Source organism: Nilaparvata lugens, chromosome 5 (assembly GCF_014356525.2).
Source record: "Nilaparvata lugens isolate BPH chromosome 5, ASM1435652v1, whole genome shotgun sequence".
Classification (NCBI taxonomy): Eukaryota; Metazoa; Arthropoda; class Insecta; order Hemiptera; family Delphacidae; genus Nilaparvata; species Nilaparvata lugens.
The window spans coordinates 47,118,448-47,136,567 of NC_052508.1; positions in this window are offsets into that span (position 1 = coordinate 47,118,448).

An 18,120-nucleotide genomic window follows, 5' to 3' on the forward strand; every position below is an offset into this window, starting at 1 on the left:
TCAAATACGGCTTTACATTTTGTAATAAGTAGAACTACGATTTTTGGATGGAAGTCCAAATCTGCAAAAACCGTCGAAATCAATCCGAAGAAGAATATGTCACGAGTTTCAATAAATATATTACTCAATTTTTCCAAAACCAACGATCCAATTCTAATTGATTTTCAAAAAGATCAAAAACAATAAAGTAGAAGTTAATAAAATTGCAATATCCGTAGTCCAGGTTGAGTTGGTTATTCAAAAACATTTTTAATTATAAGATCCAATCTAACTCCAAGGAGAACTTCAAAACGCTCTATGAATAATGAGAAAGTCAAAATAATATCAGGGAGGGTGAGTTTATTTGAACTAAATGAATCATAAATCCCGTTGAATAGTGTTTGCTTGGAAGAATTCACAGAAACTGTAATGAGGAGAATTCTGAATATAGCAATGAAGATGATAGATTCAAATGTCACCCAAGAGCAGAACTGAACAATATTCTTAGAAGCTCCATAGAAAATGTTCTTATTCAATTTTCTCCAGCTAGAGGAGGAAAATCCCTAGCTTCTCTTTCTTAGCGTTTCCGTGATTTCCGTTGCTAGCGAGAAATTCTTTGCGTCTGTCTTCTTGAGGAGTAGAGCAGCACTCTACAGAGATTTTCCGTCTCTTTTTTTCAGCTATCCATCTTTCCGTGACATACTCTTCATCGTTTCGCTCTAGCAAAAGAAGATCTCCCTCTTTTTAACCCGCACCCTGCATGAAGTTCTATTGTGCTGTCAGAAATAAGAAGGATACCACTTGTGACTGCGCGGTTACATGGTGAGGGCAGACCATTTTCACTCTTTTCGTTTCTCTCAAACCATCCCTTCTCTATTTCATCTCTCGCTCTTTCTCTAACTTCTGAGTCATGGAAATTTCATTGCCAGCGAACTGTGAGTAAAATTTCAACAGTCGACATTCTTTGCCCTTTTCAACGGGAGTTTTGGTGGCACTCGTTACGATCCTGTTTCCACTACAAATGTTCGATAACGAAGTCAGTCAGCTGAGTCATCACTGCAGAATAATTCGTCCATGTGACTCGCTCTCACTCCTTGTAATCCACCAACGGAAACAAAAATGCTACCAATAAATGCGCTTTTTGTGGTTGAATTTTGCCACTTGGAAATATTAGGAAAAGTGCATGAGAAAGGCACTTTATTAATGATTTTAATTTATTTATTTCTTGAGGATTTATTTCAAGGAATAGCGCCTCGAATTTGTTCTCTGGTGGAGTTATATACTTATTTTAAACAGCATCAAATATAATTTGATTTTGTATTGTGTTTTTTCAGGATATTCAAGGAAGATAATATTCTTAGTACTGTACTGAATTAATTAGAATCATATTTCTCAAGAATAGTGTAATGAGGAGCAAATTTCAATTATCACCGAATCCAATACTTCCAATGCAATACAATACAGTTGAGGGAAGTTCCTAGGCAGAAAATCGAATCCAATTTCTATTTGTAGAGGGAAGTCTCCATCGCTAAGCTGTGATGTTGAGCAACATATTATGAGTGCATATGCAACGAGGATAATAATAATTCAGAGGGACACTGTACATGTGGAAGGAAGTTGACAAGCGAAGGGGAGCTCGTCCAAGCTCCATCATCGAACTTAGTACTCATTAGTTGCAAAACTTATTCTACTTACTCTCGCTTAATCGTTTATGGTTGAACTTTGCATTATGGTGTGCTTTTGTTCTTATCGCAGACGCACTTGCATGTAATGCTGTAATTAATTACACGGGTCTGTTCCCCACTCTTCACCTCTCTCCTTGACACCTCCACCCACAGCAACAGACCGCCTGTCTAGGCGCAAAAATAATCGTCGCTCATACGTTATCCCTGCTATCCTACTAGCTCATCACCCCTCATTTTTCACCTCTCCTGCACGTCCGGATTCAGGAGAGAGAGAGGGAATAATGGATGTGTGTGAAAGATTTAAGCTGAGATAAACGCACATGCAAATTACAGCCATATTACAAAAATACTATATTTTGGACAATAGTTGTGGCTCAGGCTTATAAAACATGTCTTTCAACAAATCCCAATTCTATTTATTCCAATTCACAATTATATTATTTACAATTGCAAACAATAAGATAAGAAAATACAAAGCTTAGTAAGATGAAAAATACCAGTGATAAATAAAAAATATATAAAGTAATAATTTAATTTAACAATGGACAATAACGATTTAATAATTGAACAATTGTGAAACTAACATAATAATTGAAAAATTGCCAAACAACATTAATTCTTTTATCTGTATCTTCAACGCAAAAATGATGGTTCTCAGATGAAATAGAATATGGTCCTTCAAAGCTTAGTCGAGTGTTGCCGTAGGTAAAAGATAGCATTGTAAAGATAGTAAAGACATACTAAAGCCAGTTACACACACTCATCGATTTTTGGAGGTACGATTTTCTGCCGTCCTCATAAATTCTACAAGATTGAATGGGACTCAGCAAACACATGATGTGTTCAGATACACATGTATCAGCAATGACGTGTTTGTCAAGTTATGTTTAATCTAATAGAATCTATGAGGACAGAAAAAAACGAGCAACCAGAAATCGATGAGTCTGTCTAACTGGCTTAAGACATGCTGTGTTTTCTCTTTCTCTCTGATATTATTAAGACACACATTGTAACATTCAGTTGTAGAGTTCAATTGTTGTAGCCATTCAATCCACTTGAAGTGGAAACAATGAAGTAAATAGAGTATGAAAAGACTTCCCATATGTCAATTCGTGTGAATTTATAATAGACCTATTATGCCGGGTCTACACGACAACGATATTTGCGCAAGCTTGGCTCAAAGCCAGGTTTACGCAAATCTGGCTTTCAGCCAAGTTTGCTCAAACCTCTGTTCACACGACACCAACTTTAACACACAAAATATGTATTATATATACTAGGGAAGGTTTATGTAAATAAATAGGGACAACTATTATTGCTGCATGAATATTATTACAATCTAAAAAAGTATGAAAACCAAGATATACAAAGCTCATATAAAAAATTGAATGTACGCTGCGTGATAGTATCGTATATCACGATCATTACATTAGAATAATCTAAGACATCACTCATCTATTTATATAAAACCTTTTATCTATCTCTCTATAAATAAGTTGAAGAAACCCTGATTCTGAAGTAACCAATTGTATTGAGTCTTGCTAAATTAGAAAGCCAATCAGAAGGAAGCTTACAAATCGTTCAAGGAAGAGATGAAATTTTTCTGGAAATCACTTCTCTTTGGCTTGTGATCTCGATCTGTGAGGTGCACATGGAAATTAGGGTTCTTCTTCCTGTTAAATTTAAAAATTATCAAGCCAATCTTTTTTTTTTAATGTGAACTATTGTAATTAATTTTTATTTATCTGTGAACTCAGTGTTGTTGAAGAGTTCTTAATTGTAATCTGTTTCCATAAATGTACCTTTAATACTGAAAGAAATCTATAAGAAATCTGGACCACGCACGAGCCCAGCCGAGACAAAAAGGACCTGCATAATTAATTATTGGAAATAATTAAGTTACTCCACAAGACCTCCAGAACATCATTAATGTGAGTGTTAGTTCAAACGAGCTCGTTTTTTAAAGGCCTTTTAATAAGAGTTGGGGAATTAATCAAAGCGCTATATAAATTAATTCAAGTCAAAGAAAATTCGCAACGTGTTGAGTGCTATCTTATAGTCTATAAGAACGATTTATGAATTTATTTGATTTATGTAGGAAGCTTACTTCCATGCACGGCACGGACTCGTAAAAAACCCTGAGATTTTTAAATGTTAGTTCTATTAATTATTGTTTGCTAATTGATCAAAGCATGTCCTATTAAATTCACCAACCGAACAGGTTTTAAGTTGTAGAATTCTGAATTGACTTGAAGTCCAAGTATCAGTATTAAATATAATATATATATATATATATATTTTTTTAAACTCATAACGGTGAATGCTATTAAGCCTTGTGATAATCATTTAATTTTAGAAAAAGATTTATTTAAAGAAAATTATAGATATAAGAATATTTTTATATACTTATTTGTATGGGAATATATTTGTGTTTTATGTCAGCATACAAAATCATAGAAGTTTTTATTATATCCTAATCATCTCGTGATATACAGTTTGAGCTGTCTCAGTACCAAGAAAAATATTCTGCAGCATATAAAAATTAGTGAATCAATTAATATTGATCTTATTAAGAGCATTCAGTGCTTATCATCCTTTGATGATAGTCATACTAATCCGCCAGAAAAAACATATTATAATTATATTAAAAGGTTCAGTTATATCATATAAGGATCCAGAGAGCTTCAAGAACTGGCGTTGTAAGTTCTAAGGAATTCAGAAGGATAAATTGGTGGATACCTGTATTCATGACAAGCGTTTAAAAATCAACTAGAAAAACCATAGTTGGTCTTCATTATCCTCGTTGGACAAAAAAGAGGTTACTGGTAATCAGTCATCAACTATCTTTTGATTTCTTATGGTATTCTTCAGAAATCACAGACGCAGCGGTAGATTATTATCATCAGTCATTGACCTTTTGTGATTAATTATATTTGGAAAATTCATCGTCTGCCACTGAGCTAGAGCTGCCGTTTGAACCCAGCAATTTTGCGAGCCGGACGGCTTAACTTCTGCGATTTATTCGCAAAATAGGGCTTTAGCGACCGCGCTTTAATTCAAGAACACCGTATCTCTATAAAGATTTGCAATTTACCACTTCACACCATTCAATTCCACTTGAAGTGAAAACAATGAAGTAAATAGAGTATGAAAAGACTTCCCATATGTCAATTCGTGTGAATTTATATTAGAATTATTATGCCGGGTCTACACGACAACGATATTTGCGCAAGCTTGGCTCAAAGCCAGGTTTACGCAAATCTGGCTTTCAGCCAAGTTTGCTCAGACCTCTGTTCACACGACACCAACTTTAACACAAACCTCAAGAGAGTCACACCACAGAAGAAGTGTTGAGATTCTATTCAGTTCGCTATCGATTGTGTTGTGCAGAGCAGTTTGTGTTCCTCACCCGCAATGGACGAGCTACTCTTGTTGTTCATCTATTTTATTTGCCTTTCAAAAAGTATTGAATAAAAAAGGGGGAAAAACCTAGAAGTAAGTGGTGTCGGAATTGGTTGAATAAGTTACTACTTAACAGTAATATAGAACTAATTGGGTAGGTAATAATTGTATAGTTATTCTCTTTTACTAAAGTAATACCTATAGTAGTAGGATCTCTATAGTAATTCGAGTATGAAGTATCCATACTCTAAATATACATTTAAAGTATATAAATTCTATACGAAGTCTTTGAAGTGTTTATAAACTTGAGATGTATAGTAACTCAAGCCTCCTCCTCCTCCTCCTCCTCCACCTACTCCTCCTCCTCCTCATCCTCCTTCTACTTGACCTCCTCCTCCACCTCATCAACCCTCCAACCCACCACCCCCACCTACTCCTCCTCCTCCTCACCTACTCACCTTACTCCTCCTCCCTCTCCTCCTCCTCCTCCTCCTCCTCCTCCTCCTCCTTCTCACACATCTCCTCCTTCTCCTCCTTCTCCTCCTTCTCCTCCTCCTCCTCATCCTCCCACATCCCCTCCTTCTCCCCAATAATAATGATAATCAAGAAAATACTGCTTATCAAATGAAGAGTGAATAACTGTATAATATCTATAACATAACTTTAGAGTAAATAAGATAATTATTTTAAACAGCATCAAATATAATTTGATTTTGTATTGTGTTTTTTCAGGATATTCAAGGAAGATAATATTCTTAGTACTGTACTGAATTAATTAGAATCATATTTCTCAAGAATAGTGTAATGAGGAGCAAATTTCAATTATCACCGAATCCAATACTTCCAATGCAATACAATACAGTTGAGGGAAGTTCCTAGGCAGAAAATCGAATCCAATTTCTATTTGTAGAGGGAAGTCTCCATCGCTAAGCTGTGATGTTGAGCAACATATTATGAGTGCATATGCAACGAGGATAATAATAATTCAGAGGGACACTGTACATGTGGAAGGAAGTTGACAAGCGAAGGGGAGCTCGTCCAAGCTCCATCATCGAACTTAGTACTCATTAGTTGCAAACTTATTGTACTTACTCTCGCTTAATCGTTTATGGTTGAACTTTGCATTATGGTGTGCTTTTGTTCTTATCGCAGACGCACTTGCATGTAATGCTGTAATTAATTACACGGGTCTGTTCCCCACTCTTCACCTCTCTCCTTGACACCTCCACCCACAGCAACAGACCGCCTGTCTAGGCGCAAAAATAATCGTCGCTCATACGTTATCCCTGCTATCCTACTAGCTCATCACCCCTCATTTTTCACCTCTCCTGCACGTCCGGATTCAGGAGAGAGAGAGGGAATAATGGATGTGTGTGAAAGATTTAAGCTGAGATAAACGCACATGCAAATTACAGCCATATTACAAAAATACTATATTTTGGACAATAGTTGTGGCTCAGGCTTATAAAACATGTCTTTCAACAAATCCCAATTCTATTTATTCCAATTCACAATTATATTATTTACAATTGCAAACAATAAGATAAGAAAATACAAAGCTTAGTAAGATGAAAAATACCAGTGATAAATAAAAAATATATAAAGTAATAATTTAATTTAACAATGGACAATAACGATTTAATAATCGAACAATTGTGAAACTAACATAATAATTGAAAAATTGCCAAACAACATTAATTCTTTTATCTGAATCTTCAACGCAAAAATGATAGTTCTCAGATGAAATAGAATATGGTCCTTCAAAGCTTAGTCGAGTATTGCCGTAGGTAAAAGATAGCATAGTAAAGATAGTAAAGACATACTAAAGCCAGTTACACACACCCATCGATTTTTGGAGGTACGATTTTCTGCCGTCCTCATAAATTCTACAAGATTGAATGGGACTCAGCAAACACATGATGTGCTCAGATACACATGTATCAGCAATGACGTGTTTGTCAAGTTATGTTTAATCTAATAGAATCTAGATCGAAAAAAGCACAAACCTTCAAACCTCAAAAATTTACAACGATCTCCCGTCTACACGACGCAAACAAAACTGGCAGGTTTGCGCTAATATCGTTGTCGTGTATACCGGGCATTAGAGTTATATTATTATTTTAGAGTTTGTGTGAATATACAGACCTACTTACTCCAGCAAAATAATACGGGAGAAGCATAAAAAGCGTATGGAAGGACTTCTTCTTATTCTATTTGTGCAATTGACATAGGAGAAATGAACAATAAGAAAAACTACAACAAAAAAGCACATGTTGAGTTGTTGCATGCTGCAAGTGAAGGCTGAGGTCAGACGCATCAGGATGCAATGCAAATTAATACGTTGAGGAAGTGCACTTGGTTGTGCAATCTGGATTAATGCACTTTTCTGTTTATTTATTCGCAGTCGCTTATTAAACATGTGAGTTATTGCACTGCGATAAAGAGACAGCTCATGCACATAGTAGATGGCTTTACTCTGTACTCCTATGCTGTGAGACGGGTCTCAGGATATGATTGTAGCCAGATATTAATTATTGCTGTACTGTAAATCAAGATTTGTTCTGGTGCAATGCATCGAGTAGGAAAGAAGGAGAAAAAGGGAATGGAGCAGGATGTGTTGTGAGAGGAGTAGACTAGTAAATAGGAGAGGAATCGATTTATATAAAGGAAGAATAGAAGTTGAAGAGGAAGTAGGACTAAAACGTGGTAGTGAGAATGGAGAAGAGAAAGAAAAAGGAAAGATAAAATGTAGGAAAAAGAGTGGCAAGAAGAAGTGGAAGGAGGAGAAGAAGAAAATGAAGGAAAAAGGAGAAGAATAGATAGGAAGAAAAGAAGGTGAAGAAAAAGGAGAAAACGAATAGAAGAATAGAGAATGGAAAAAATAGAATGTAGTAGTCTCATATAAGACCAGAAAGTGATGGAGATGGAGAAGAAAATGAGAGGAAAATAATGTTAAATATGGATATTGCTGTCAGTTCGGTTACAAACCGGATGTGCGATTATGCTACATTTACAGCAAGATACTGTGCAAGCTGCAACTTGTATTTCATGATTTCTGTTTCGTTTTCTTGAACTTGTCAGATTTGGCCGATGCAACTCTCGTTGGTTTTCAGTTTCCTGTGTGTGATATCTGAAGTAATGGAACATTTCACTTTTAAATCTGCGACATAATTGTGGTTACAGCGATATAATTAATTCCATTACAATATCAATAAGAGTTCAAAGAGAAAAAACTCTTTCACATCTAAACATAATTGGGAGTAAAAACTTTAATTCTAATAATATTTTCCAGGGGGAGTGTTTGTTAGCAAGATTGGTATAAAAAATAGATGATTGTATTCAAAATGCGCAAATTTAAAGAGCATCTGCTCACTCATTGAAAATTAATACGAGTAAGAATGAATGGATCCATTTGATTGGCTTTTATTCTTGAGTCGGGGAATTTCATTTGGAGGAAACTTTCAGAATCTCTTAAAGAGAATTTCTCAAGCCTCCAATTGTATCTGAGGACAAGTAGCTCTCGGAGCAACTGCAAAAACGACATTTTCCACAACTCCGCTGTCGAATTGAAGTGAATCTTATGATTTTCTATAATCAAAACACGCCAATCCTAACTCTCATGAAGAATTATGAGGATATACGATGGCCACTAACCTCATAAATTCTCATATTATACGGTTACATATAATCAAAGAGATAGACCGGAAGTTCTAATAAATATATATTAAGATACAACAATACCCTATTATTTCAATCAAGTCAACCATTCTGTTAGAATAGCCTCAATTCCGATGTCACTGCAAGATGCACTACCATCAGAGACGCGTAATTTCCATGCCAATTACATACTGCAAAAATATCACTCGCATGTAAACTGTAATTAAACCAGTGAGTTATTTAGTAAGCAAGCCATAATTAGACTGCACTCGGCGTACACTACATAGTAATTTGAATATAATTACCAAGCCATGAGTAGAATTTTAATTATTGCAGTTGTATGCGTCAATTTATTTTTCAAAAAGTGCACAAATTGGTGGAAAATACTGCAAGAAATTGAGTTTGATGATAGTTCGTTCTTTCAAGGTTTTTGATGGATGGATGAATATTTACTAGGACAAAGGTTGGTTGGTCTCAATACAGAATAACGACATTTGGTATTGTGAATACATGAGCAAAAGTAATTGATAGTTTCAATACACTGTAATAATATATTGAATTTCCCGCTTTGAATTGGATCCTCATATTGAAGGATTTATTCTATTCATATATGATCAACGAATTGAATTTGTCAGTCATAATAGGGAATCTGCTGCCATGTGTTTTGTTCCTTGCTTTCTTCAAGATCAAGAACTGCACATTTCCTTTGTACGAACAATTACTGTCTCCACTGTCTAAATGTACCTCATCTCTGCTACAAGGAAAAGCTTTCAACGAACTTTTTCTTGCATTAGAGTTACAATTATTACATGGCGCAGAAATATAAGAAAGATATTTGTTACAACGCGCAGAGTAATAACAAAGCCTGAGTACTTGAAAGCAGTTCAGTCAACTAGAAGAATGGAAATAGTCGTCATATTGTAGAGCTGGAATTCGAGACGGTTGCTAAGTGCACAATTAGAATGCTGTACAATTGGATGTTCAGAAGGATTCATGTGGAACAATTCATGCAATGATGGAGTAATTTTCCATGAAAAAAGATACAAACATTTATGAGATAGACTTGCATTGGAAGGAAGAGATTCGTGAATTTTTGGTTCGATAAAATTGTTCAGTTATTTCTAGATGGAATGGGATTCATTGGTCCTTACCAGTACTAACTGATGGGGCTGATAGTGACAAAATCTTATCCATCTATTGCATTTTTATTCTATTCATCCAATCTCTAAAAAAAGAAGTGGTGGAGTATTTCCCGATTTCTCATGGAAGATTTATGTTGAAATATATCAATTCGATCAATATCAATATTAATTCCAATTGCAATTTATTCACAAACAAACAATCCGACGAAACAATATACAATAAAAACAATAATAATGGAAATAACAGTTACAATGAATATAACACAATTCAAATAAGACGAATTTCAAAAATGAATTAGTTTGCTAGGAAATTTGGAGGGAAAAATACATTTCAAAAATAATTAGGGATAAGCAATTTGGTATATAGTAATGATCTCATAATTTACAGTACTAATAATGATTGGGAAGTTCCAACAACGCTACCAACGATCCCAACGCGTTGGTAGGAAAGCTATCAACATCAAAAAATAAGAGTATCAAGACTAATAATAAAATGCAACTCAAAACAATTTTTTTTGCAACTCAAACCATTTTTCAGGACACTTGATGACATTACAGTCAAAACACAAAATTTTTCCTCTCTGATGTAATGAACTAGGTATATGAAGAGAGACATTCTGGGAAGTGAATTGATGTAATAATGAAATTGCCAAGTTGTAGGATACTAGGAGACCAATAGAAAATTGTGCTTTAAAACTGGATGAACAATGAATAGCAACGTTTTTCTTTCTAAATCTATCATCTACTTATTGTGGAGCCTGGTAACCTTATATTTCTCTATAAAAGTTTTGGATTCATGTTCATGTGTGATTAGTTCATCACAATCAGGGAATATCCTTCAAAATAATTAGTAAGAAGCAATTGTAATATCATACTTTAAACTTCAATTATTATAACCTTCCTGATGACTCTATTAATTGATCCATCTTCACTGTCATATATTACCTTTGATTTATAAATGCTACTAAAAATTCAAGTTCTAAAACATGTAGCTGGAACTAAAACAAGTAAGGCATGCAAATTAATCATGAATTTTTTCAATGTGTGTGAATACGAACAGTGATCCAATAAATGTTTTTAATCCAAGTCCAAACAAACAATACAAGGAGAAAAACAAATCGAGAAATCCACATCGACTCTGTCATTATAGTAGATTGTCACTTTTCCATTGTGAGAATTAATTACCTCGGAAACAATTTGTAGTTGAGACAGCAATTCCTTGCGCAGAACTCATAATTATTACTTATTTAACCATTAATTCTCAGACATTATCGCCTAGTCTCAGATCCATATGCCAGGGCAAAGCAACTCCATTAATAAGTCATAAACTATGACTGCAAACTGAACAGGTAGGCTGCATTCATGGCAGGACAATGGGCCATAGACGTACTTAGTGCCAAGATTGATGCGACAGAGTACTGCCTATAGCCTTTGTATACTATACTGTGTCTAGTCTGTAGCCACACCTAGGGAGAATGATGAAATCGCTGCAATAAAGTGTGTATGATTTATAGTGCATTCCTGCTGCAATTTAATGCAATTTTTGTGCAATAAATACCCGCCATTTTGAGTGGATGTCGTATAAACTGCCATCGCAAGGAGTGGCTTGCTCAACATGTTGGCAAAAAGTTCACATTGAAACCTTCAAAAACAGCAAGAATTCATGGCGAATACATAATGTTCAGGTGCATGGATTTATTGTAAATATGGCCTATTATGAGATAATGTGGGTATTAATTATTACTCTGGCTGCAATAAGTTTTGTTGGTAATATTTTTTACAGAATGTGTAGGTTTAATTTGAATTTATACGATTTAGAACGCTATTTTGAATTATTTTACAATGTGTGGACTGCCAACTTTTCATCACGAAGTAAACATAAATACAGTTTAGTATGCATATACAGAGGGAGTTCATCAAGGTTACAGCTTGCTGATAATCAAAGGTTCAGATGTATAATTGTGACAAAAAATATCCTAGATACATGAGACCTACCGTATACTATCTCCGAGTTATATTTTTCTGGAATTCACCAATTCCCAATTATTAAGTACTCGAGAACTCAGAGAAAGTTCAGATTTTAAAGCCATTATTGGGAAGAGCAGGATAAATTTAAAGCTTCCCATAAACTGTAAAAATCATACAGGGGTAATTTTCAAGGTGTTATAGGTAAATTTAAGAGTTCTAGGTAAATTACTCATCTTTCATTGTATTTTGTAGTGGTTCAATTTTGTTTTTAAAATAAAGCAGAAAGATCTTCTTTGGTTGACTAAATCAAGATCACTTGAGTGATGGGGTTTCACTTGATCTAAATAAATTGTTAGGTATTGGTGTTATTAACTCCACATTGCGGTATTCAGTTTTTCAACGGGATAAGTAGGCCTATTCGACTTCTGTTTTCATTTGAAGTTCAAACCATTATCTTGCGATCGTCATTTCAATCCTTGCCTCTAAAAACACCAATCAAAGTTGACATCTGCTTGTATTACTTTAAATACTTTTAGAATTAGCTTTATCTCTGAAATATGCACGATTCATTCATTATTTATTTCATTTTTTATCCATTTCATTTCAAACATAATATTATTCTACTAAATTTTCACCTGCAATTAACTTTTAACAATTCAGGCTTTTGTTTAAGCATAGCTATAATTTACATACTTGTAACTACTCTTGTTGTTACTGATTGTGTACTGGAATTATTATAGTTTACTACAGCTACGAATGTAATAATTATTAATGTGAAAAATAAATCTATCTTAATTGGAAAAAAAAACATTTCAAGGCTGCATGTTAATGTATTCAAATTATCATTCATATTTCTAAATCAATCTGACTGATCAATAATGAAAACAACAGACTGATTCCACTACATAACCCAATCCAGTTTGACGAGAGCTCGTCTAATTGAAAGTGATCTCCTCTTCTCATTCTCATTCATTCGATCCCTCCTCCTTCCACCACTCCACTTCCTTCTGATCCTCCTCCTGAATCCCGGATGGTGTCCAGACTGTCCACATCCGTTGCACCTGTAGCCTGGTTCGTCCTCCTCAATGTGTCCACTCTCTGACAATACTCTCTCTCTCTCTCTCCCCCATTGTCTCACTTCACGTACATGCCACACATGCACCGTTCAAGTACTCAATTCTACAATGCATACCACAATACATATATCCAGTACATTGTAAAAAAGTTCAGAATAATATGGCCTCTCTAATTATTATTTGTGAGGAAGTATGTTATACCGCAGTATATAAACGTACACATATCGGTAGGAAATGTCAGAATAACGAGGCCTCTCTAATTAGCAGTATGAGTTACATAGGCCTACACCCACTCACCTGCCTCAATTCGACATAGACGTACATTCAATCAGTCAATGCATTATATTCCATCAGACAATGGCCGCTCTAAGTAAATGACACACCTGTCAATTGCAAATCATTCTGTGTTAGAGTATTATTCGAATAGAGAACAGTTTTGTTGTTGATCTCAATTGAAATGCATTCAATTCAATCAGGAAAGTTGACATCCATTGAAGTTTTTACTACAAATATTGAATTTCAAAATTAATTACGTAACAGAATATACATTACATCATTCATCAACAATTTATTCTCAAACTCTGAGGTTATTCGTTTGAAAATCCGAAGTTTGAATTGTTCGGAGTGTGACCATAACTGAACCTTTGTACAAGGACTGTTATATGAATAAATTATTGCAATAGTTCCAAGCTTTAACATGTTGTACCTTTGTGAATGTCTTCATAAATTGTATTTCCTAAAGTTTATTATTATTCATAACAATATGTATGAACCAATACTTGTATAATAATTATTTAGCATATAATATTATATTTAAAAAGTATGGAGTAGGCGTTGAAGAGGTTATTGAAAGTTACTTCGTCATTGAAATAGAAACTTTGGAAGCGAACCTGACTCAAATAATAAGTTTGGAAAACAGCTGACTGAAATTTCCGATGTTAACATAATTATGAACCAGTAATATCAAACAAAGGAATATTTATATTACCAGGTATATTCTTGGTCTTTTTTGCTTTTACAGATTTGGAAAATGTATTGAAATATTTCTTCAAAGCTTGCCTGAGGTAAAATTTTTAGAACTTCACCTCATTTAGAAACATCAGTTCGCCTACTGTAACAATGAGCTGTCAAAGGAGTAGCAATTTAAATGGAATTAATTAAATCATTGAGAAAGATCATGTTGATGAATAAAATGATAAATACAACTTTCCATACTGGAATGCTCATGATGTATATTCCATGAATTTGAATTAGTACTTTCAAAATCTGTGACAAAAACAAATTTTAAAACATCAGCCTTTTCTACTTTGAATGTGATACTCCTTCATTAATTCTGTATTACAGTTATAAGCCTTATCTATTTATGCATCAGGCTCTGTCACCTGTTTCGGTTCAAATAATGAAGAACAAATTAAATCTCATTACTATTCGGAGCATGTTGAAACTAGTAATCTCCAACATCGAGCGCTACGTTTAAATTGCTTGTAGTTTCCTCAACAGTGTTAAGAGGTGAGGTCCACTCCTCTGATTAGTTTACGGGGTTTGTTTTAGTTGAGAGCAAATGAGAGAGAAAAGGAACGAGGGAGTGAGAGAGAATGGGGTGGGAGAGAAGTTTCAGTTTCCTCTTCACAACCAAAGTGGGAATGAACTGTCGGAAGGGTTAAGTCTGAGGGTAATATATGGACATTGGTGCTGTGTGAGCAGCACCTGAGACCTCTGTTCTAAATTACAGCTGAAACAACATTTCAAAGAAGTACAAGGACAGTGGAGAGGAAGAGAGAAGTAAGATGGAAGCAGGGGGTGGAGATAGGGAGACAAGAAAGTGTGGTGGGGATCGTCTAGCACTGAAATAAGAATATTGGGGAATAGAACATTTTGGTGAAGAAATAAACGGACATGTTGCTGAAGTAGAAAGAAGAAAAAATGCATGAGAAAAAGGATTCAGGTCAAACAGGAAGAAGGAGGAAAAATCAAAGGAAATCAAGAGGCTTATACGAACAAAATATGTGGAATGAAATAAATAACAAAGTAGCCGATGAACAACGTTCTGAATAGGGAGAAATGCAGGAAAACTTGGAAGAAGGTTAGAGAAGATTCTCCAAGGTAATAACAATATCGAGTGACCTGGCTGGCTCAGGTCTGGTGTCAGAGTTTTCAGATCGCGACTGATCAATTTCAGGGCCTCTGACATGACCTAACTATTGATTTTTAGGCAGCCGGGACTTAACGCGACTTAACGTGTCCATCCGAAACAAGGAACATACTCAACTTTTATGTGTCATCTCCAAGGTGAGGAATATACTGAGCTGGATAACGATAGGAATGTAGAATAGGATGATGTAGAAGAGGATGAAGAGGAAAATAAAAAACAGTAGCAAAAATGGGAAGATTGATAATCACAGTAAGGGATGAATATTGTATAATTTGGAGGAGCAAGTAGTCTTCAGGAGACAGAAAGGAGGGGTAATACGATTTAGAATTGGATGAAGGAGAAATTCATTAGTGAAAAAGAGGAAATTTATTTCAAATACTGTGAATAGGAATATTCGCATACACGGTTTTCCTCAAGAATGCCAAAGATGAATGATCATCTCAGTACCATAAAAATGGTGTGAAATCAAAAAAAAAAAAACTTTGATAGAGTTGAAAGGAGTAAAAAATAGAGATAGATATGAATCTTGAATAAACGGCGATAGAGAGAAAGAGAGGTAAAGGAGAAAAAAGAGTACAGAGTGGATCATCAAAATGTATGGAATAGAAGAAAATGGAGATAAAGAAAAAAATAAGATCAACAAGGTGATCGAAAAGTGATTCAGAAAAGAGGCTGAATAAAAGAAACTAAGAAACTAGGAATTAGAAGGAAACGACATTATTCGTTTTTTTCTCGTGGTTGTCTTACAGTCTGGTGTCTAGTCTATCCCATTCACACTAGAACGGCTAGCCAACTATAATAAAACCCAAGGTTTATTCTGACGGACAGTGCTAGAGACTCTCGATTAACCACAGCCTTTTGTAGGAAAAGGGAACTGAGCTGACACGTTACTTTCCAACTATGAATTTACTTTTAAAATATGCACTCAATACTCACCGTGGGAAATAGAAAGCGTGCAAAGATGGCGTGAACACTATGCTAATACAGTATGTCATGTTCCATCATCTGGAAGGTTTCACAGTATCAAAGAGTTTGAAGATAGACATTATTGGATAGGCTCATAGATGTTCTATGAAATGCAGCATGATTCGCCAATTGCCTTCAATATTCCCAATGAGCACAAGTACATTCTTGTTAATTAACAACTACTATTATTGTTAACTAACAACACTAACTAATATTGTCAATTCATAGATCATGTTATCGTGCTTTTCATAATTATATTAATGTAATGTATCAATTCAATCAGAAATTATATTCACACATATATTTATCTAATTTTTAACAGAGGTTTGGACTTAATTCATTTTAATGGGTTGACGGTGAGTTGGTGTGTGGCCATACGTCAATAATACAATCAAAACGATCAGTGTCAATTTTTGTTAAGATACTTCTCCCTAAAATTATTGAGATGTTTCTTCAAGTTTTGCTGAAATTTTTTCTTAGAAAAAATTCTGTTTATAACGGAATAGATAATAAATTTGATTTGATAAAACCATATTCCATTATCAGCCTATACCTATGAATGCTCTCTGCTACTTTCAATAGTCATCGCTCATGTTCTTCATTTCTTTCTCGTTCCCCGAACATTTTTCCTTCCCCTTCTTCTTCACCAGCGTTGTCTTCTCTTCACCCCCCCCCTACTTTGTCATTTCTTGTCATTATACCTTGCTCTTTACATTTCTTCGTTTTTCTGTCATACTGTATGACAGGACGAAACCATTTGGGCAAGTTTCACGCCAGCACGCAGCACGCTCAATTTTCAAGTTGAACGGGCAATGTCCAGCTAGAGAAGACACACCGACACTGCAAAGTGACACGAGCACAGTGCAATATCAAGAGATAGAAGGAGAAAAATAAGGGTGAGAAGTTTGTGAAGGTGGATACGCCAGAAACCATTCCCTCCAACCCTCCAACCACCAATAGAGCAGTCGACGAACTAATCACCCCCCCCCCTCATGAAACAATAATACATGTAATTCTCAATTGCTTGGAGTTTTTCTCCCTGACACGTTTTTCTCAGTGCTAGGAGTGGTGCTTTATGTAGTAAGTCGCAAGGTTTTGTCCCTACAAAACCAAACTCACCCAAAGTCTTCTTACAGACCTTGGGTAAAACGTAGTTGACTCCACACTCTTCTCTTTCTCCTATCTCTCTCTTCAAGGGTTGTGTGGCAGAGAGGGCCAGGAGTCCTAACTCCGCCCTAATAAAATTTCAAACACTTTTAACTTTCGACACAATGCGCATATTTCATCGTACTACACTTCATTCTTCTCGGCTCGTCAAGGCGGTTCAAAATCATGCATCATAAGTCAAATTCGGTCGAAAAATGGAAAATTTATTGTTGAGTTTACTCAAGTGTACATATTCCAATACACAAAAATGGCCAATTTCTATATTTCTAGGACATTCCTTCATTCCGAATCAGGAAAGTAGAGTAGTCTAGCCGTCAGGCTCGCTTCGCTCGCCGTATCCGTCTAGCCAGGGGGCTCCACCCCCTGGACCCCCGACTGGATCGTCCAAGAATGAGATCAGCAGGCTCGCTTCGCTCGCCTGCATTTTTCATTTGAGCATTTTTATCATATGTTAGGACAATTCAGTCGGGTATGGCGAGCGAAGCGAGCCTGACGGCTAGTAATATAATATTCCCAGGATTGAAGTAGCAGTGCCCAATCAATTTTTCCGCGATAAATGCATTTAAATCTTCAACTTGGTGCCAACCTAGCAAAGTCAACTCAACTTAATGCCAACCTGACAAAATTATTAATTTAGTTGCCCCAGTTAACAACTGTTTCGAAGAGGTATTCTATCTAGATTATAGTTCTATAGTAACATATGATATGGAAATTTCAATTATAATTAAGAGATTGGGAGAAGAAGAATATACATGCTAAAAGACGAACTTTAAACCCTTAAAAACCACCCTTAGAGTTAAAATATCGCCAAAAGATTTCTTAGTGCGCCTCTAAAGGGCCAACTGAACATACCTACCAAATTTGAACGTTTTTGGCTTTGTAGATTTTTAGTTATGCGAGTGAGTGAGTGAGTGAGTGTGTGAGTC